The sequence below is a fragment of the Scyliorhinus torazame genome, chromosome 7 (assembly GCF_047496885.1).
Source record: "Scyliorhinus torazame isolate Kashiwa2021f chromosome 7, sScyTor2.1, whole genome shotgun sequence".
NCBI lineage: Eukaryota > Metazoa > Chordata > Chondrichthyes > Carcharhiniformes > Scyliorhinidae > Scyliorhinus > Scyliorhinus torazame.
This window is the reverse complement of record NC_092713.1, coordinates 212,073,306-212,094,221: the sequence shown is the minus strand read 5'-3', so window position 1 is coordinate 212,094,221 and position 20,916 is coordinate 212,073,306. Positions and strand designations below refer to the sequence as shown.

Sequence of the window (20,916 nt, the reverse complement as noted above, 5' to 3'; positions counted from 1 at the left end):
AATCGTTCTAATCGATTTCCTCCAATAGAGGGGTGGGTGCCCTGATTGCTGGGCGTGTCCTAGGTGGCCATTGGCCTGCTTTGTTCTGGTCTCCTCTGGCGCCAGGGTGTCTGTCTTGGTATTGTTTACTTAAATGTTACCTTTTTGTTCCCAGGGATGGCTCATTAGTATGGTAATGCTTTGCAGTATCGGTCTTGTCTGGGAGCTACAGCTCCAATCAACAGACAAACCTTGCACCTGCTTGCTTTCTTAGTATTGTCCATTTTCCTGCAATCTTTGCAGAGTGTCCATTTTGTAATCGGGAAGTGGCCATCCCAGATGGCTACACACCCTCCTTGTGATCCTCAACGTGAAGCGCGAAGGATCACAATACTTCGTTCTCTGACCAAGTGGGACACCCGTAAGCAGGTCATGGGCTCTACACTGCCCTATCCTTTGAAACGCAATTCTTTCCCTAAAATCATTTTACTTACATACATCAATATAAAACTCTACAGGGCGCTATGACATTCAGGCATGCATTACAAAATAAAAAACTGGAACCTCTAACTATCCTCAATAAACTATCCTCACTCAAACAATCAAAAATAATCTGCAACACTTTAAATGTACAAAATAGCAGCAACACAAGTTTCTCTGGCCTGGCAGTCAGACACAGAGGTTTACATTTCTTTATTGAACAAAACACACATAAAGAGGAGCGGATGCACTTTAATTCATGTCAATGGGTTTGGTGAAGTCCGAAAATAGGGGACCTAAACGTGTATACCAGGGTTCGAGAGCGGTAGGCTCTCCTTCACCATTTTCTGATTCTAAGTGTCTGCACGACACTGCAAAGTATCGCCAGTACAAAGAGGGCTTCTACTATGTCGGATAGTGAATACCAGGTGATAAACTTATCACACCAGGTCGGGGTATCGTTAACGGTCTTAGGACTAACTATCTCGGGGTTCTGTGTATGGTAGGGATGGGGATCATTCACGGCCTGTGTGGTAGGGGTCAGGGCGGTAGCGTCCGCGCGCAACTGAAGGGATCCCGCTAAGATCCAGGTGAAAAATATGGAGGTCGTCTTCATCTTTCTGTCTTCTTTTTCTTCCTCTGGGGTTCCAGAGGTTCTGGAGTTCTATGGACACAAGCATAATATCTGTTATTATCTTGCTTAAGATCTCGTATGTCTGTCTGTCCTTTGTTGCCAATTACCCAATATGATTGGTCACCATCTGTGACTCCCTCATTATTTTTTAAACCAAATATTTGGGACAAGACATCCAAGAAAAATACTGACATAGTGCGAGCTGATTCGCAGCCTGTGCGATCTACCATCCTAGTGTTTGAGGATGTAAATAGCATACGGAAGCAACCTAAGGGTTGCCAAAAACAAACAAAAGAATTTCGAACTGAAAGTGCCAAAATGGGGTGCGTATGGGCCGCAGCGGGTACGAAATGGGTGGAATCCCTGGGTAGGATGGTGATCAGTGCCGTTCGTGCTCTACCCGAGCATAGCTGACCAGAGGGGGATCCTCAGACAGGGCGAGGACCAGCGCCGTTTCTCCACTGCCTGAGCGACCGGCAAGAACGGGTAAGAATGTGGTCACCATGGGGGGCTGCCTCTCGTGATCGAATCAGGAGAGTAGCTATGAGTGGTGTTCTGTCGACAAACTAGTTCCTCTGAACGGTTGTCTGTCGACAAACTAGTTCCTCTGAACGGTTGTCTGGGGACAAACTTGTTCCATTAACAGGCATTGGGCGTCGAAAGGGTGGTGGCGTGGGGCTATGAAAAACTTTCAAATTTACAAACAACGAACATGTACATTAAACGAACAAACATACAACAAACATGGTGCAGGTTCCATCATAAAGGACACTGTATTTCTCCATCGGTTCCTTTTTTCCATCAGCTGGACACCTCATTGCTGAGTAGCGAACAGGGTCGCAAAGGGATTTGTTTGGTGGGAGTCAGACTCTATGTCATCATTTTCTCCCGGCTGCCACACTCTTGACTGGAGTAGTTTGGCCAAAGCTGCTTGGGGTGAATTCGGGTCCATCTCATCATTCCGGATGAGCCTGAACAAATTGTCGCGGTGCCAGAATCGTGTGTCGAGGTTGGAGTTGCTTGGCTGTAATCCGTAATCGTCGGGCAGTGGGTCTGGGTCAGGGGCTTTGATGTATGTGACTTCGAAGGGGTCACAGGAATCATGCTCGGATTCGCTGGGAGTGGGGCCTGGTGCAGGGGTATAATCATAACGTGGTGTGCTGTGGCTGTCGTCATTGCTGTCGCTATCGCTGTCGCTGCTGGTTGAAGGAAGGGAGAGGCAGAGTCATGCCTCTGGGGGTGGAGTTGAAGTCGTGTCTGAGGACGGGCTGGACTGGCTGGGGGAGGATAGGAATGCATCATCTGTGGGCGGGGCATGCTCGTCTGCTGCTGCATGCAAGATGTGGTGTGAATGGTTGTTCTGCGAGCCATAAACCTTAAGCTGGTTTATGTGGAACCACGCAGACTTGCCATTGGGATATGTGATTTTGTATACCAAGGGGCTTACTTTGTTCGAAATGGAGTGCGGTCCGGAAAATTTTGGGGAAAAGGAATGAACTGGGGTTGTATAGGGAAAGCATCACTTGCTGCCCTACTACAAACTCGGTGGTGTGTACCTTTTTGTCGCAACAAGCCTTGCTTTGTTTCTTCCTGGTCCCAAGTCTCACAGCTGCTGCAAGTTGGGCTGCCTTTATGTTCTCTATTAACTGTTGTACAGCATTTTCATGCGCGTGTTTGGTGACTGCGGGGCTGGCCAAATCCAGTCCTAATAAATACTCTGTCCCTTTCATGGGGCATCCGGTCATGAGAGTGTGGGGGGTGTATCCTGTGGACGTGGATACTGTGTTTCGTAGGAACATTAAAGCAAATGGGAGAACTGAATCACAGGTGCTGTTGTTCTGTTGTACCATTTTCCTCAGGGTGGCTTTTAGAGTCCTATTCATCCTCTCTACAATGCCGCTTGACTGGGGGTGGTAGGCTATGTGAAACTTCTGCCTAATTCCGAAAATTGTGAGGACGTTTTTCATTACTCGTCCTGTAAAATGGGAGCCTTGATCGGATTCTATACTGCGTGGGAGGCCCCATCTTGTAAAGATGTGCTGCGTTAGTATTTTAGCTGTTGTCTTGGCCGTATTCGTTCTCGATGGAAAAGCTTCCACCCATTTTGTGAAGGTGTCGATGACCACCAACACACACTTATAACCATTTCTGCAGGTGGGTAGGGGTCCTATGTAGTCTTTCTGCAAATGCGTCCAGGGGCCATTAACGGGGCAGGTGTGACTAGGCTGAGCCTTTCTTGAATATCTGTCCGGATTGTTCTGGGCACAGATCAAGCAATTTTCAATATAGTGAGTAACATCGGCTTTTAAATCAGGCCACCAGCAGAGAGGTGTGAGGTGGGTTCAATGCCTTGGTATCCATGATTGTCATGGAACTGACAAATAATCTGGTTCCTGTCCTGGCTGGGAACTACATAAATGCCTTCTTTTTAAATCACACCGTCGTGTGTGGTGATTGCGTTTTTAAACTTGTCATACGGGGCTGGGAAGGTTCCTTTTAAATCTTCCCTGAGTTTTTCATCTTCCGTCTGTGCCTTTGCTAGATCCTGAATGTTGGTCTGTGAGACCTGAACCGTGTGTACTGGGGTGCTCTCGGGGGGGGTTCCAAAAGTAACCATGCCTGGAACCTGCCTTCGCTAAGGTGTCTGCTTTAACGTTACATGGGGGGGTGGAAGAACGGTGATGACTGCAAACCTCAATTATGCCATATTTCCTATCTTTAGCTGTCTCGAGGATATGTCTGAGTAATGGGGCTGAGGGTAGGGGCTTTCCGTCTGCGGAAACGAATCCTCTACTTTCCCAAAGTGTAGGAATTCCGTCAAACTATTACAGACATACAAGCTGTCCGAATAGATGTCTGCTGGGGTCAGGAACGAGTCGGGGTGGTCTACAATATAAGCGATTCCTGCCAGTTCTGCTGCCTGCGAGCCTAAGTGTCCTGGCAACTTTAATGAGATCTCATCTAGGGCGCATCCCTGCGCGTCCTCTATATAAATGCCACAACCGGTAATTTTCTTTCCATTCAAAACTGTGGAGAAGCCATCCACATAAATTTTCAGGGGTGCGCACGTGTCTGTGGGCTGGGGTCTCTGGGTGTATTTCCTGCGTTCCTGGGAGCTGTCTTAGGTATAAATGGGCCTGTGTTGTGTTTTGTGGTGATGATCTCACACTCATGAGCGGTTCCTGCATATCGCAAATTAACAGCTCGGAAGGTGTGGGTCTTGGTTCTTTTTACTGTAATGTCCCGTCCCTGTAAAAGACGGGTCCAACGGGCTGCGCGGATTTGGCTGACTGTGCCATCTTTAAGTCGACAGTCTAATAATAGCTGTGTTGGGGTGTGTTCAGTGAAAAGGTGATGGGGTTGAGTCCTGTAATGTAGGCGAAGTACTGTACTACCCAAAAAACTGCGAGCAGGTGCCTTTCGCAGGCAGAAATTCCTTGCTCAACAGGGTCTAACACGCGTGAGGTGTGTGCTACTGGTAACTGGTCGTGGCGTTCCTGGAGGAGCGCGGCCGAAAGGGTTCGATCGGTGCTTTCAACTTCGATTGCGTACGGGGAAAGTGGATCTGGGACCTGTAATGCGGGGGATGTGCTGAGGTGCTCTTTTTAAAGCATCCACGGCATCAATGTGCTGTGAAAGCCATTCCCAAGGTGCCTGCTTCTTGAGAAGTTCGGAAAGGAACGCTGCTTTTGTGGCGATACCATCGATATGGTTTTGGCAGTAGCCAACCAGTCCTAAAAATGACCGGAGGGCTGAGACACTGTGGGCGATCTCGCATTTACCATGTGTCATTATTGTACCCAAGTAAATCATTTTTTCCTGCAAAATCTGGGCCTTCTTGGGGTTGACTTTACATCCAATTTCTTTTAGGAGTGCTAGGAGTTCGGCAAGAAGCAAAATGTGCTCTCCCTTTGTGCCTGTCTGTAGTAGCAAGTCATCTACATACTGGACCAGACAATCGGGGCGGGAATATTTTGCTGGTCCATTTGACAGCTGTTGGTGGAAAATGGAGGGGGAGTTGTGGAAGCTTTGTCGAAGGCACGTCCACGTATATTGTTGTCCCTGGAATGTAAAGGCAAATTTGTAATGGCACGCTTTATCCAATGGAATGGACCAAAAGCCGTTGCTAATGTCAAAAACCGAAAAACGTTTTGACTGGAGTCCCTGCTTGAGCATGGTCTCGTACCTCGTGGCTATGGTGGGGGCTGCTACTGGGGTTACTTAGTTCAGTTTCAGGTAATCAATGGTCAGTCGCAATGATCCATCGGATTTTCTGATGGGCCTAATTGGTGCGTTGTTTGTGGAGGCTACTGATCTGAGTATGCCTTGATCCAGCAAACTCTCTATTACCTTTCAGATTTCTCCCTCTGCCTCTTGGGGAAAACCATACTGCTTTTGGGGTCTGGGGTCGGGACCTGTAATGTTCACCAAGCCAGCTATTTTGCCACAGTCGTGCTTGTGCTGTGCAAATGCTGCTTTGTGTTGCTCCAGGACTTCCCTAACCTGTTTGTCCAGACTAATGGCTCGAGGGTCAAACCAGAAGACTCCTACTGAGTTAATCCTGTTTTCATCTTCTCCAACTGTGAGCGTGGCGGGGGCTCGTGCTGCCTTTGCCATTCTCCAAACACATTTATTAACTGGATCAAAAGAGAGGTTGTGGGAGCTCATAAAATCGATTCCTAGGATGTGTTCAGCTGTCTGGGGTAGATCGACCAAAACTACGGGGTGTTTAGTTGTAATGTTCCCTATTTGTATCGCTACAGGGGCTGTGATGTGTCCTTGTTGTAAATGACCTGTAAAGCTGCTGAGTGTGATGGTGTCTGTTTAGGGCCACGTGTCTCGCTGAAACATCGTGGAGGAATTGAGCGTAGTGCGGGACCCTCCTGTGTCCCAAAGAAATTCTACTGGGTGTCCCCGAACATCGCCTGCTCCGACCGGTCTACCGGACTTGTCCCAAAGCGTGTCACAGACCCAAGTTGGGGAGCCCGAACACCGTCAGTCGGTGCCGTTCATGTCTATGTTCTCTGAACGGCTGCTAATGCTATGGATTGGCTTTGCCCTATTCTTATTTAGGGTGCCTGTCTCTTGGTTTCTCTGCTGCTTTTGGGGCGCGTTGCACTCTCGTGCAATGTGTCCTAATTGTCCACAGTAGTAACATTCCTGGGGTTTTGGCTGTGGTGGGCTGTTCCTGCCCTCATTTACCCATGCGGGGTTCTGGTGTGCCTTAACTGGGTTCATTTCTACCTGCTCTTCATCGGGTGTTATAAATGCGGTTTTGCCTGCAATTGGTTGCTCCCAAGCGTGGGACAATCTCTTCAAATCCCATTTTTCATTGTGGGCCTCATCTGAGGGGTCATACTTTGCGCAAGCTTTTCATCCTGCTTCTCTGGCATGGGAGACTAGAATTCGGGTCCATTTGGCCATATTATCTGGGGACAAATGAGCGCAGGCTAACTCTCTAAAAACTGCGCTAAAGTGAATCCACAAACGTCCAGCAAACATAAGAACATAAGAACATAAGAACTAGGATCAGGAGTAGGCCATCTGGCCCCTCGAGCCTGCTCCACCATTCAATGAGATCATGGCTGATCTTTTGTGGACTCAGCTCCACTTTCCGGCCCGAACACCATAACCCTTAATCCCTTTATTCTTCAAAAAACTATCTATCTTTATCTTAAAAACATTTCATGAAGGAGCCTCTACTGCTTCACTGGGCAAGGAATTCCATAGATTCACAACCCTTTGGGTGAAGAAGTTCCTCCTAAACTCAGTCCTAAATCTACTTCCCCTTATTTTGAGGCTATGCCCCCTAGTTCTGCTTTCACCCGCCAGTGGAAACAACCTGCCCGCATCTATCCTATCTATTCCCTTCATAATCTTATATGTTTCTATAAGATCCCCCCTCATCCTTCTAAATTCCAACGAGTACAGTCCCAGTCTACTCAACCTCTCCTCGTAATCCAACCCCTTCAGCTCTGGGATTAACCTAGTGAATCTCCTCTGCACACCCTCCAGTGCCAGTACGTCCTTTCTCAAGTAAGGAGACCAAAACTGAACACAATACTCCAGATGTGGCCTCACTAACACCTTATACAATTGCAGCATAACCTCGTTATTGCAGCCGTATATGGTAACCAGTTGTCTGACCTTCGCGGAAAATTGGTGGGTGTCTGAAGTGGGAAAGAACGGTGTAATTTTTCCACACGCGTCCCATAATTGGGTCACGGTTAACGGGGTTGTGTAAAGGAAGTCTGCTTCTCTTTCTCCTGCGGCCCTGCGGTGTGTGGTCACAGGATTCATGGGGGGGGGGTGTTCTGCCTGTTCGGTTGGGGTGCTTTCTTTTTCTGGGGTTTTTCTATGGGCAGTCTCGTTCAATTCCTGCCAATTGGGGCTGTTTTCTTGATCTAATTGGGGTCCGAATGTACTCTGAAATCCATTTTGTACGGACAGCAGAGATTGCAATTCTGCAATTTGCTTCCGGCACTTTGCATGGTTTTCGGAGCTCTGCCTTTGTTCCGTTGTGGAAGTATGGAGTGCTCGTAGGGCTGCTTTTAAATCATTGCACTTCTTCTGCAATTTCTCACTTGCTGTTCTGTTTCTTGTCTTACCAAGACCGCACAATGCGTGTCCTGGTAGGCCTTATCGTATTGTGTCTGAAAGCTGTTCAAATGCGCGAGACAAGACTGATGTGCCCTCTTGGCATCATCCACCTCTCTGTCCCTTGCTGCTAACTGCTCTTTCAGATCCTGATTCTCTTTCTCTACCTCACTCACGTCTACCTCACTGGTTCTGTCTCTCTCCTCTATCTCTCTACGGAGCATCCTAACGACCTCCTCTGTGCCTCGCAATTGTGCCAAACAGGACACAATTGCCATCGGCTTGCGAGCTTTCCCTAAGCTTTTCTTGTGGATCTCTGAGAGGTTCGCCCACCAAGTATGTCCTATAATCCCGGGTCCTGTTTCCTCATTATCATAGAATTCACTCCAGAGGGGCCATCCTTTCCCTTTGAGATATTTCCTGATCTCTTCTTCCCAAACGGGACACTGTCCTACTCTACTGCTGGTCGCTGCGACCTCGAATTCCTGGGGGTTCATAAGGCGTTCCAGTGCCTTCATTGCCATTCTCTCTATCTAGGATCTCTACTGAATTTGGAACAGGGGCTGATAAATGGTGATGTAAACACGGGTACGGCTTACACTAATTTCCGGCCTACAAAACTCCCGACAGTTTTTCGCAACAAAATCTCTCAGGTTTACTTATATCCCTGTTAGTACACATGCATTAACACACTTCCGAATCTCAGAGGCTTGATCAGTGCTGTTTTGACGCTTGTGGTTTTTCTTTCTGTTCCCAATTGGATTCTCAATTCAAATTTTGGGTTCTCCCGGAGTGGTTAGGCCACTTCTAAATCGAATCCCGTCAGATGTCGCCAGTAAATGTTGCTAACCTTTGGTTGGTTCTTAATTTAGCTCTATTTAATCACGTTTGCTCAAGAGTCGCCAGGTATCTTTCGACACCGCCACAAGGCTCAGAACCGAATACTGATCAATGACTCGATACACCAGTTAGTAAGTTCAAAAGCAATGCTCATTTATTTACACAGTCAAATCTACTCATGCATAAACTCTACAAACTAAACTACCACTATTACTAAGGCCTATACTTAGCTTCGGGCGCCCACTCAGTCAGAGGAACAATGGCCGTTGCTCGGTTCTGAGGCTGCTGGGTTGAGCTGTTTACAGGGTAGCAACTAGGAGCGTCTATCTCGTAGCGTGCATTGACTTGGAACTTACTTGGTCTGCTGTGTCTGCTAGGCTGGTCTCTCCCTTCACTGAGAGCCAAAGCCAAAGGAGAAAGATTCTCCCTTGGGTGATACCTTTTATACTGCAAAGGGCTTCGTGCTCTTTTGGGTGGGCCTTGAACTTGGCCTCAACTAATTGGGTCTTTCCCAATGATCGGTATCAGTTTTCCTCCAATAGAGGGGTGGTTCCCTGATCGCTGGGCGTGTCCTGGTGACTGTCAGTCTGCTTTGTCTTAGCTTCTTCTGGCGCCGGGAGTCTGTCCTAACATTGTGTATCTAAATGTTTCCCTTTTGTCCCCGGAGATGGCTCATTAGTATGTAAATCGTTTGGTAGTTTCTGTCCTGTCTGAGCATTTAAGGTTCTAATCAACAGACAGAGCTTGCACCTGCTTGTTTCTTAGCATTGTCCAATTTTCCCTGCAGTCTTTGCAAGTGTCCATTTTGTAATCGGGAAGTGGTCATCCCACATGGCTACACTAACTCTCCGAAAACAGCTGTGAAATGTATCCACAAGCATCCAGCAAACACTGTGGGGTGCTCTGTCTTCTTTTGCCTACACTTGTTTAGGCCTTCTACCGGGTCTCCTCTGTTATAGCTGATCGCATCTAGGATCGCTGTGTGCATTTCTTGTAGGGTGCCTCCTCCTACATTCTCTGGCTCGGGAAGGGCTGCCACGACTGAAGCGTCGAGGCTTAAAACTGTGAGCTTCACTTGCTCCTTTTCGTCCAGGCCGTACATGGTAACCTGCTGTTTAACTCTGGCGAAAAACTGGTGGGGGTCTGATCTGGGAAGGAACGGTGTAATCTTTCCACACGCATCCCGTAATTGGGTCACGGTTAATGGGGTTGTATACAGGAAATCTGCATCTCCTTCTGCTGAGGCCCTGCAGTGTGTGGTTACAGGGTTCATGGGGGTGTGTTCTGCCTGTTCAGTCGGGGATTGGGGTGCTTTACTCTTATGGGGTTTTTCTTGCGTACATGTCCCATGTATGTATCTGTGGGCAGTCTCATTTAACACCTGCCAATCGGGGCCGTTTACCTGGTCTAACTGGGGTCCAAACATGCTCTGAAACACATTCTGGACAGAAAGCAGAGATTGCAATTCTGCAATCTCAGACTAAAGGGACAATCCTTTAAAACAGAGATGAGGAGGAATTTCTTCAGCCAGAGGGTGGTGAATCTGTGGAACTCTTTGCCGCAGAAGGTTGTGGAGGCCAAATCACGTATTTTTAAGACCGAGTTGGATAGGTTCTTGATTAATAAAGGGATTAGGGATTATGGGGATGAGAAAAATATCAGCCATGATTTAATGGCAGAGCAGACATTGCAAAAAAAAACGCATTGATTCTGTTGGATTGTGGTATAATTTTCCAAATGTCTTCCTATTACTCCTTAAGCTTCTAATATTTTCTCAATAACAGTGCGGAAATGACAATTACAAGGGGGCACAAGTTCAAGGTGGGGGGGGGGGGGGGTGAAGGTTCAATGGAGATGTGCGGGGGAAGTTTTTTTTACCCAGAGGGTGGTGATGTCCTGGAATGCACTGCCAAGTGAGGTGGTTGAGGCAGACAGTTAGAGACCTTTACGATTTATCCAGCTAGACACATGAACAGACGGGGCATTGAAGGATACAGGCGTTTGGTCTAGATAGGACACAGGCTTGGAGGGTCGAAGGGCCTGTTCCTGCGCTGTACTGTTTTTTATTTGTTGTTCTTTGTGTGGAGTTTGCACATTATCCCTGTGCCTGTGTGGGTTTCACTGCCACAACCCAAAGATGTGCAGTTTAGGTGGATTGGTCACACTAAAATTGCCCTTAATTGGAAAAAAATCAACGGGTACTCTCAAATTTTTTTTTTTTTTAAAGAAAAAAAAAGGGTTGTTCTCTGGCTGGTGAACTGTAACTCGTGGGGTGCTACAGAATTCAATCCTTGGACCTCATATGTTTACAATCTATATAAATGATCTGCAAACAGTGTCAGAGTGTAATATAGCAAAATCTGCAGTTGATACTAAAATAGGTGGGAAAGCAGGCATTGAAGAGGAGACACAGATTTTACAGATGGTTATAGATAGGCTAGGAGATGGATAAGTGAGAGGTTATTAATGGATCTCTGTGTTGACTTTATCAATAGACACTAAAGCTGGCAAATAAACTTTCAAATAACTTTCCCAAGAAGCGCAGTCTGGAATCTCTGTTATTTGGGAACTAAGAAGCGATATTAGGGAATACGACCAGGGACTGTATGAGGTGGACCTGGGGGGAGAGGAGAGGGACATGGGGCAGTTTATGGACGAGCTGGAATTTCCTCAGGTGGAGGAAGCAAAGGGGCAGGCGTTGGAGGAGCCCCTGGGTCTGAGGGAGGTGCTGTATAGTATCAGGCGTATGAAGTCGGGGAAGGCCCCGAGGGGCCAGATGGGTACCCAGTGAAATTTTACAAGGAACTTGCGATGGACCTGGCACCATTCCTGTTGGGGGCGTTTGCTGAAGGGGGAGTTGCCAGAGACAATGACGCAGGCAGTAATCACGCTAATCCTGAAAAAGGGGAAGGACTTGGTGGAATGTGGGTTGTACAGGCACATATCACTATTGAACACGGATGTGAAAGTATTGCCTAAGTTGTTCCCGGCGAGGATGGAGGATTGTGTCCCGGGGATGGTTGCAGAAGATCAAACAGGCTTCATGAAGGTCAGGCAGCTCGCGAGTAACATAAGACGGCTGTTGAATGTGGTGATGAATCCGTCGGGGGCTCTGGTACCGGAGGTGGTGATGTCCATGGACGCGGAGAATGCATTTGATCGGTGGACCAGCGGTACTTGTTCGAGCTTTTGGGAAGGTTTGGGTTTGGGCCGAGTTTTGTGGCATGAGTGCGGTTGCTGTATGTGGCACCAAGGGCAAGAGTGTGGACGGATAATATGAGTTTGCAAAGCTTTGACTGACACAGGGGTACTAGGCAGGAGTGTCCGCAGTTGCCGTTAATGTTTGCGCTTTCCATAGAGCCGTTGCCGATGGCTCTTAGGGGGTTGAGGGGTGGGAGGGGATTATGGGGGGGGGGGGAGCATCGGTTGTCGCTCTAAGCCGATGACCTGTTGCTGTATGTTTCGGGTCCACCGGAGAGTATGGGAAGGATTATGGGCCTGCTGGGAGGTTTGGTAGGTTCTCGGGACACAAACTAAATGTAGGGAAAAGTGAAGTTTTCCTGGTGAATGAGCTGGGACAGCGGCTAATTTAGGGGGGATGCCATTTACGGTAGCGAGGAATAGGTTTAGGTATTTGGGGATTCAGGTAGTGAGGGAATGGACGGGCTCCATAAGTGGAACTTAACAAAGCTGGTGGAGGAAGCCAGGGGAGATCTCAGGAGGTGGGATACACCACAGTTGACGTTGACGGGGAGGGTCCAAGTGGTGAAAATGAATATTCTGCCCAGGTTCTTGTTTATTTTTCAGGCTCTCCTGATCTTTATGCCTTTTTTCAGAAATTGGACATAATCATTTCGGACTTTGTATGGGCCAGGGTTTAGAAAACTCCAAAGTATATCATGGAGTTCACCTGACCTACAATTGTTTATAGATTTTGGTTACGATGAGCACAAGGGCCTGCCATTCAGGTGTTATTCAACAGAGGCCTTAAGCATTTTTAATCAAAAACAAAGTTTATTCTACGAATTTAGTTAACATTTTTATAAACACATACACTAAACATTTTTATCAATTACCAACATATGTACCCCACACAGCTACAGTACTCTATGTATAACCCTTAATAAATGTTTCCCTTGACTTCCGGTTACGGCGATGCGGAGCTAAGCCGCACGTTTCGGCAGCTCCCGCGACAACGGACTTTCGGGCTCTCCAGAGGAGCCCCAACTGAGCTTTTTTTAAAATTAATCCCGCGTGGGAAGGTGCAGTAAGGTCCCCCATTACGATATATGGCCGAGATCAGCGGTGGAACGACGAGAAAAGAGGCCCTGGCGCAGAGACCAAAACGAGGGGAAAAAAGCAAGATGACGGAGGGCGGAGAGCGAGCAGCGTAGGGGCCAGACCAGCAGGAGTTCCTCAAGCGATGTGTGGAGGAGCTGAAAAAGGAGGTGCTGGCGCCAATGCTCTTGGCGATCGAGGGGCTGAAGGAGACCCAGAAGACCCAGGCGGTGGAGCTTTGTGGGGTGAATGATAAAGTGAATACCAACGAGGACGAGATCCTGGGCCTGGCGGTAAAAATGGAGGCGCACGAGGCGGTGCACAGGAGGTGGGCCAAGAGAATTGAGGTCCTGGAGAACAGGTCGAGGAGGAAGAACCTCCGGATTCTGGGTCTTCCTGAAGGAGTGGAGGGAGTTGATGCCGGGGCGTACGTGAGTACGATGCTTCATTCGCTGATGGGCGCAGAGGCCTCTCCGAGCCCCCCTGGAGCTGGAAGGGGCCCACCGGGTTCTGGCGAGGGGTCCCAAGGCCGATGAGCCGCCAAGGGTGATAGTGGCAAGGTTCCATCGCTTCGCGGACAAAGAAAGTGTGCTGAGATGGGCCAAGAATGTGCGGAGCAGTAGATGGGAGAACGCGGTGATCCGAGTTTACCAGGATTGGAGCGCGGAGGTGGCAAAGAGGAGAGCTGGCTTCAACCGGGCCAAGGTGGTGCTGCATAAAAAAAGAGTCAGGTTCGGCATGCTGCAGCCTGCGCGACTGTGGGTCACTTATCAGGACCGACACCATTATTTTGAAACGCCAGAAGAGGTTTATTCAGACGGAAAAACTGGACTCGAACTGAGGGGATGTGGTTGCGGGGGGAGATGTCGGTTGTATATGGGGTTGTAAATATGGGCAAAGAATACTTCATGGGTGGGATGATGGATGGGGATGTGGGTAGAGTTCTGGTTAAAATTCCTAAAATTTCCCTTTTTTCTTTTCTGTAGACGAGATGATGATGATGGGGAATGTGGGCGTCGGTGCTGGAGGGAGGTGAGACTCGGGAATGAAGGAACTGGGATAAGGGCCGCAACAGGAGCTGCGCCACAGGGGGCGGGGCTGGTTCAGGAAAGCGCGGGCTTTTTCCCGTGCCAACAGGGGGGGGCGGGATGGAGGAAGGTAAGGAGGAGGAGAGACTCCCACACGGGGGAGATCAACGGGAAGGCGGGGGAATCCGGGGTCAGCAGGAGTCAGCTGACTCACGGAAGTAATATGGGGGGAGCAAAAGAGCTAGATGTAGATCTAGCGGGGGGGGGGGGGGGGATTTTAGGGTTGCTGCTGCACTGTCCGAGGAGGAACTGAAAATGGAAGAGGTGGTCAGGACGGGGGTTACCCGCCTGGGGGACTGGAGGGTGCGGGAGGTGCAAGCACGGGACAGGCCTAAGATTGGAGATGGCTAGTCGGCAGGGGGGTAACCCCCCAATCCGGCTGATCACGTGGAATGTGAGAGGCCTAAATGGGCCGGTTAAGAGGGCCCGAGTGTTCGCGCACCTAAAGGGACTTAAGGCAGACATGGCCATGCTTCAGGAGACACATCTGAAGGTGGCAGATCAGGTCAGGTTAAGGAAGGGATGGGTAGGGCAGGTGTTCCATTCAGGGCTGGATGCGAAGAGTAGAGGGGTGGCAATACTGGTGGGGAAGCGGGTGTCGTTTGAGGCCAAGAACATAGTAGCGGACAAGGGAGGCCGATACGTGATGGTGAGTGGTAGGTTGCAGGGGACGGAGGTGGTACTGGTGAATGTATATGCCCCGAACTGGGACGATGCTGGATTCATGAAACGGATGTTGGGGCGTATTCCAGACCTGGAGTTAGGGAGCTTGATAATGGGGGGGCGGATTTTAACATGGTGCTGGACCCAGCATTAGATCGCTCTAGATCTAGGACGGGGAAGAGGCCGGCTGCGGCCAAGGTGCTTAGGGGTTTCATGGACCAGATGGGGGGAGTAGATCTGTGGCGATTTGCCAGGCCTTTGGCCAGAGAATTTTATTTTTTCTCCCACGTCCATAAGGCCTACTCCCGGATGGATTTTTTTGTTCTGGGCAAGGCATTGATCCCGAAAGTGGAGGGAACGGAGTATTCGGCCATAGCCATTTCAGACCATGCCCCGCATTGGGTGGAGCTAGAGCTGGGGGAGGAGAGGGACCAACGCCCATTGTGGAGGTTGGATGTGGGACTGCTGGCAGACGAGGATGTGTGCGGGAGAGTGCGGGGGTGTATCGAAAGGTATCTGGAGGCCAACGACAACGGGGAGGTGCAGGTGGGAGTAGTATGAGAGGCGCTGAAGGCGGTGGTCAGGGGAGAGTTAATCTCCATCAGGGCTCATAGGGTGAAGAGAGAGGGCAGGGAAAGGGAGAGGTTAGTGGGGGAGATTTTAAGGGTGGGCGGGAGCTATGCAGACGCTCCAGATGAGGGACTACTCAGGGAGAGATGAAGTCTTCAGACTGCGTTCGACCTGTTGACCACAGGGAAGGCAGAGGCACAGTGGAGGAAGGCACAGGAGGCGATATATGAATATGGGGAGAAGGCGAGTCGGATGCTGGCACATCAGCTCCGTAAGAGGATGGCAGCGAGGGAAATAGGCGGAATCAAAGATGGCAGGGGAACTACGGTGTAAGAGTGCGGGGAAAGTGAATATGGCTTTTAAGACCTTTTACGAGGAGCTGTATAGGTCCCAGCCCCCAGGGGGAAAAGAGGGGATGCGGCGATTCTTGGACCAATTGAGGTTCCCAAGGGTGGAGGAGCAGGAGGTAGCTGGTTTGGGGGCGCCAATTGGGGTGGAGGAGCTGGTTAAAGGACTGGGGAGCATGCAGGCAGGGAGGGCCCCGGGGCCGGATGGGTTCCCGGTGGAGTTTTACAGGAAGTATGTAGACCTGTTAGCCCCGTTGCTGGTAAGGACCTTCAATGAAGCAAGGGAGGAGGGAACCCTGTCCCCGACAATGTCGGAGGCGACGATCTCTTTGATCTTGAAGCGGGATAAGGACCCACTGCAATGTGGGTCGTATAGACCGATCTCGCTCCTTAACGTAGATGCTAAGTTGCTGGCAAAAATGTTGGCCATGAGGATTGAGGACTGTGTCCCGGGGGTGATTCACAAGGACCAGACGGGATTCGTAAAGGGTAGGCAGTTAAACACTAATGTGCGAAGGCTCCTAAATGTGATAATGATGCCATCGGTGGAGGGAGAAGCGGAGATAGTGACAGCCATGGACGCGGAGAAGGCCTTTGATCGGGTAGAGTGGGAGTATCTCTGGATAGTGTTGAGGAGGTTTGGGTTCGGGGGAGGGTTTATTAGTTGGGTTAAGCTCCTGTATAGAGCCCCAGTGGAGAGTGTTGTCATGAACCGGCGGAGGTCGGAGTAATTCCGGCTGTATCGAGGGACGAGGCAGGGGTGCCCCCTGTCCCCTCTGCTGTTTGCATTAGCAATTGAACCTTTGGCCATGGCGTTAAGGGAGTCGGGGAAATGGAAGGGGGTGGTTCCAGGGGGAGAGGAACATCGAGTGTCGCTGTACGCAGACGACCTGTTGCTGTATGTAACGGATCCAGTGGAGGGGATGGTTGAGGTAATGCAGATCCTTCGGGAGTTTGGAGACTTTTCGGGCTATAAGCTCAATGTGGGAAAGAGTGAGCTCTTTGTGATCCATCCGGGGGAGCAGGGAAGAGGGATAGACGACCTACCGTTGAGGAGGGCGGAAAGGAGCTTTCGATACTTGGGGATTCAGGTAGCTAGGAGCTGGGGGCACTGCACAAACTTAATTTGATGCGGTTGGTGGAACAGATGGAGGAGGATTTTAAAAGGTGGGACATGTTGCCACTCTCGCTGGAGGGTAGGGTACAGTCGGTTAAAATGGTGGTCCCCCCGAGGTTTCTTTTTGTATTCCAATGCCTCCCAATTGTGATTACTAAGGCCTTCTTTAAAAGGGTAAGCAGGAGCATTATGGGATTTGTGTGGGCGAGCAAGACCCCGTGGGTAAGGAGGGGGTTCCTGGAGCGTAGCAGAGATAGAGGAGGGTTGGCGCTGCTGAATTTGGGTGATTACTATTGGGCAGTCAACGTGGCAATGATCCGTAAATGGGTGATGGAGGGAGAGGGGGCAGCGTGGAAGAGGTTGGAGATGGCGTCCTGCAAAGGAACGAGCCTGGGGGCGCTGGTGACGGCACCGCTGCCGCTCTCGCCGACAAGGTACACCACGAGCCCGGTGGTGGCGGCAACGCTAAAGATCTGGGGGCAGTGGAGATGGCACAGGGGTGCGACGGGAGCTTCGGTGTGGGCCCCGATCAGAGACAACCATCGGTTTGTCCCAGGAAGGATGGACGGGGGGTTTCAGAGCTGGCATCGGGCAGGGATTAGAAGAATGGGGGACCTGTTCATTGACGGGACGTTTGCGAGCTTAGGGGCGCTGGAGGAGAAGTTTGGGCTACCCCGGGAAACGCTTTCAGGTACATGCAAGTGAGGGCGTTTGTGAGGCGGCAGGTGAGGGAATTTCCGCTACTCCCGGCACAGGGGATTCAAGATAGGGTGATTTCGGGCGTATGGGTTGGAGAGGGCAAGGTGTCGGCGATATACCAGGTGATGAAAGAAGAGGGGGAGGCTTTGGTAGAGGAGCTGAAGGGTAAATGGGAGGAGGAGTTGGGGGAGGAGATTAAGGAGGGGCTATGGGCTGATGCCCTAAGTAGGGTTAACTCCTCTTCCTCGTGTGCCAGGCTTAGCCTGATACAATTTAAGGTGGTTCATAGAGCGCATATGACGGGGGGCGAGGCTGAGTAGGTTCTTTGGGGTGGAGGACAGATGTGGGAGGTGCTCAGGAAGTCCGGCGAACCATGTCCATATGTTTTGGTCATGCCCGGCACTGGAGGGGTTCTGGAGGGGAGTTGTGGGAACAGTATCTAAGATGGTGAAAGTCCGGGTCAAGCCAAGCTGGGGGCTAGCACTATTTGGAGTAGTGGATGAGCCGGAAGTGCAGGAGGCGAAAGAGGCCGGCATTCTCGCCTTTGTGTCCCTAGTAGCCCGGCGAAGGATCTTGCTAATGTGGAAGGAGGCGAAGCCCCCCCAGCGTGGAGGCCTGGATAAATTATATGGCTGGGTTTATCAAGTTGGAAAGGATAAAGTTTGCCTTGAGAGGGTCTGCGCAGGGGTTCTACAGGCGGTGGCAACCGTTCCTAGACCATCTCGCGGAGCGTTAGATGAAGGTCGGACAGCAGCAGCAGCAACCCAGGGGGGTGGGGGGGGGAGGGGGTGGAGGGTTGGGGGGGAGGGGGGGGAGGGGGGGACATCGTTCGTGTGGGGGGGGGAGGGGAGTTCCTTTGGGGGGCATTTGAGCAAGAAAACACATAAATGATCCGGAAACTGACATGTACGGGATGAATCCAATGTACAAAGTTCTGTATCTTATTGACTTGCCATGTTCATGTCTTGCCACACGAGTTCTCTTTCTTTTCTTTGTTACGGGGGGGGTTTGTTTGTAAGGTGGAAAATATTGTTGAAAAATTCTTAATAAAAACATATTTTTAAAAAAATAAAAAATAAAAATTTCCCCTTAAGCTGTTCCAATTTAATAACAAGATCCCATAAACCAGAAACCCCTTTTCAAAGGGGTGGCCCAGCACACAGCACTCAAGACCTGGTTTGGATGCTCTTGTTTCCTTTCCAAAACAGCAGGTTTGAATTCCTTCCAGAAAACAATTATTTATTTTCAAGTTATCAAGCAGTCTGAAAACAGCTTTTAAATGCAGATAGAGAAACACATCTTTTTCAACCTGTGCTGTACAAACCAGTTCAAACTCAAAGCGAAAGTAAAACCAACTCAACAGTGAAAGTAAAAAGCCAGAGCCACAGCCCAGCTCCACCCACACAATGACATCACTGAAGCCATGTGATAAGACAAAAACATTTCTTAAAGGGACACTCCCATGACAGCATGGATGGTGCCGAGGGTCAGGAGAACCCTGCTCCAGAGGCAGCATAAACATAGAACAAACATAGAACGAACAGTGCAGAAGGAGGCCATTTGGCCCATCAAGTCGGCACCGCCACACTTAAACCCTCAATTTCACCCTATCCCTGTAACCTAATAACCCTTCTAAACCTTTTTTGGTCACTAAGGGCAATTTATCATGGCCAATCCACCTAACCTGCACGTCTATGGGCTGTGGGAGGAAACCCATACAGTCATGGGGAGAACGTGCAGACCCCGCAGTGACCCAGCGGGGAATCGAACCTGGGACGCTGGCGCTGTGAAGCCACAGTGCTACCCACTTGTGCTACTGTGCAGCAGGGGGGGTTGGTGTTGCCGAATCTGCTTCATTATTATTCGCCGGCTACTGTGGATAAGGTGCGGAGATGGTGGGAAAGAGAAGGAGTAGAGTGGGTTAGGATGGAGGAGGAATTTTGTAAGGGGTTCAGTTTGAGGGCTATGATGACAGCAGCGTTGCCAATGGCTCCAAGTAGGTATTCGGGGAGCCCAGTACTGCAATCCAAGGTGAAGATATGTAATCAGTTGAGGAGGCAGTTTAGGGTGGAAGGTATGTCGTTTTTTTACACCACTATTCGAGAATCATGGGTTTGAGTTGGGGGATAGTGTATACAGGAGGTGGAGGGAAGTGGGGCTGGTCAAGATGAGGGATCTTTATTTGGAGGAGGGGTTCACCAATCAGGAGGAGCTAAGGGAGAGGCTAGAGATGCCGGGAGGGGATGAATTCAGGTATCTGCAGGTTAGGGACTTTGCGCGAAAGGTCTGGCAAAGGTTCCCTCGGTTGCCAGGATACACCCTGCTGGAGCGAATGCTGCTTCCGGATGTGGAAGGGGAGGGAAGAATTGGGGATGTATACAAGTGGCTGGGGGAGCAAGGAGGCAAGCGTGTGATGAAGATCAAGGAGAAATGGGAAGGGGAGTTGGGATGGGAGATTAATTGGGGAGTATGGAGTGAGGCACTGCATAGGGTAAACGGGACCTCCTCATGTACAAGGATGTGTCTGATACAATTTAAGGTGATGCACAGGGTGCATAGGACTCGGCGAGATTGAGTGGGTTCTTCCAGGGGGTAGCAGATGAGTGAGAGTTGTGGGTGTGGGCCAGTGAATTGCATGCACATGTTTTGGGGTTGTGAAAAATTCATAAGATTCTGGGTGGGAGTGTTTGCAGTCTTAGCCAGGATAGTGGAGGAGAAGGTGGACCCCGTGGGTGCCGATATTTGGTCATTCAGAGAAGCCGGAGCTCATGGAGAGGAGGAAGGTTGATGCCTCTCGGATTGCACGGCAGCGAATTTTGCTGGAGTGGCGGTTGGCATCTCCACTGGGGGTAGCGGCTTGGTTGGATGACCTGTATGACATCCTGCGGTTGGAGAAGATAAAGTATGAGTTAAGGGGCTCTGTAGAGGGGGTTGGAGAAAAGGTTTTGTGATGTGTTTGAGGAGCTGTTCACCACAGGTGGGGAGGGGGGATGAAAAGGGGAAAGTATTTGAACAGACTGTATAGTTGATTGTTGGGAATTAAGTTTCCCAGGGTGTTTATTTGTTGTCACCTGTTCTGATACATGTTTGTAATAAAATACATTTTTTTTTAAAACAGTTCGACCAGTATTTTTATTTTTCCTTCTGACAACATACATTATATTCAACCTTCTGTTACATATTCTAATATAAAAAAACTGACTAACATTTGCAAACCAAAAAAGCTCCTGTTTGCGTAGGTGCATAAAATAAAACAACGCAGCCACAGTGTAGTCTCCACCTCACACTTCCTCAACCTCCCTCCCCCGCGAGCTCACTGAGAGGAACAGTTCCTACCTGTCAACTGGGGGCACGTGACGCGAGCGCGGAGCCGCCTGGGATTGTAGTTCTCTTTCAGCTGGGCAGGCCCTCTGGGCGTGGGCTCGGGAACCTACATTTCCCAGAGGAGGGCGGTGGCGGGGGTGAGAATGTAGCAGCGTTCCAATGGAATGTGACCCGGAGCCGGACGAGTGATTGATACAGCTCGAGCCGCGCCCAGGTGAGCCAGCATCGCAATCAGCTGCAGGAGGTTTGGGCCCCGAGCTCCATGAGCAGCAGCACCTCCCCTTCTCCCCCCCCCCCCCC

The 20,916-nt window shown here is 50.0% G+C and overlaps 1 long non-coding RNA gene across 1 annotated transcript; it reads right to left on the bottom strand.

Moving 5' to 3' along the window:
- Positions 1-627: 627 nt before the first annotated feature.
- Positions 628-20,913, bottom strand: LOC140426832 (uncharacterized). Its single transcript, XR_011948302.1, has 2 exons — positions 20,629-20,913; positions 628-1,123 (listed from the first exon to the last, which is right to left on the bottom strand). It is a non-coding gene; the product is annotated as an uncharacterized lncRNA (long non-coding RNA).
- Between the last annotated feature and the right edge of the window lie 3 nt (positions 20,914-20,916).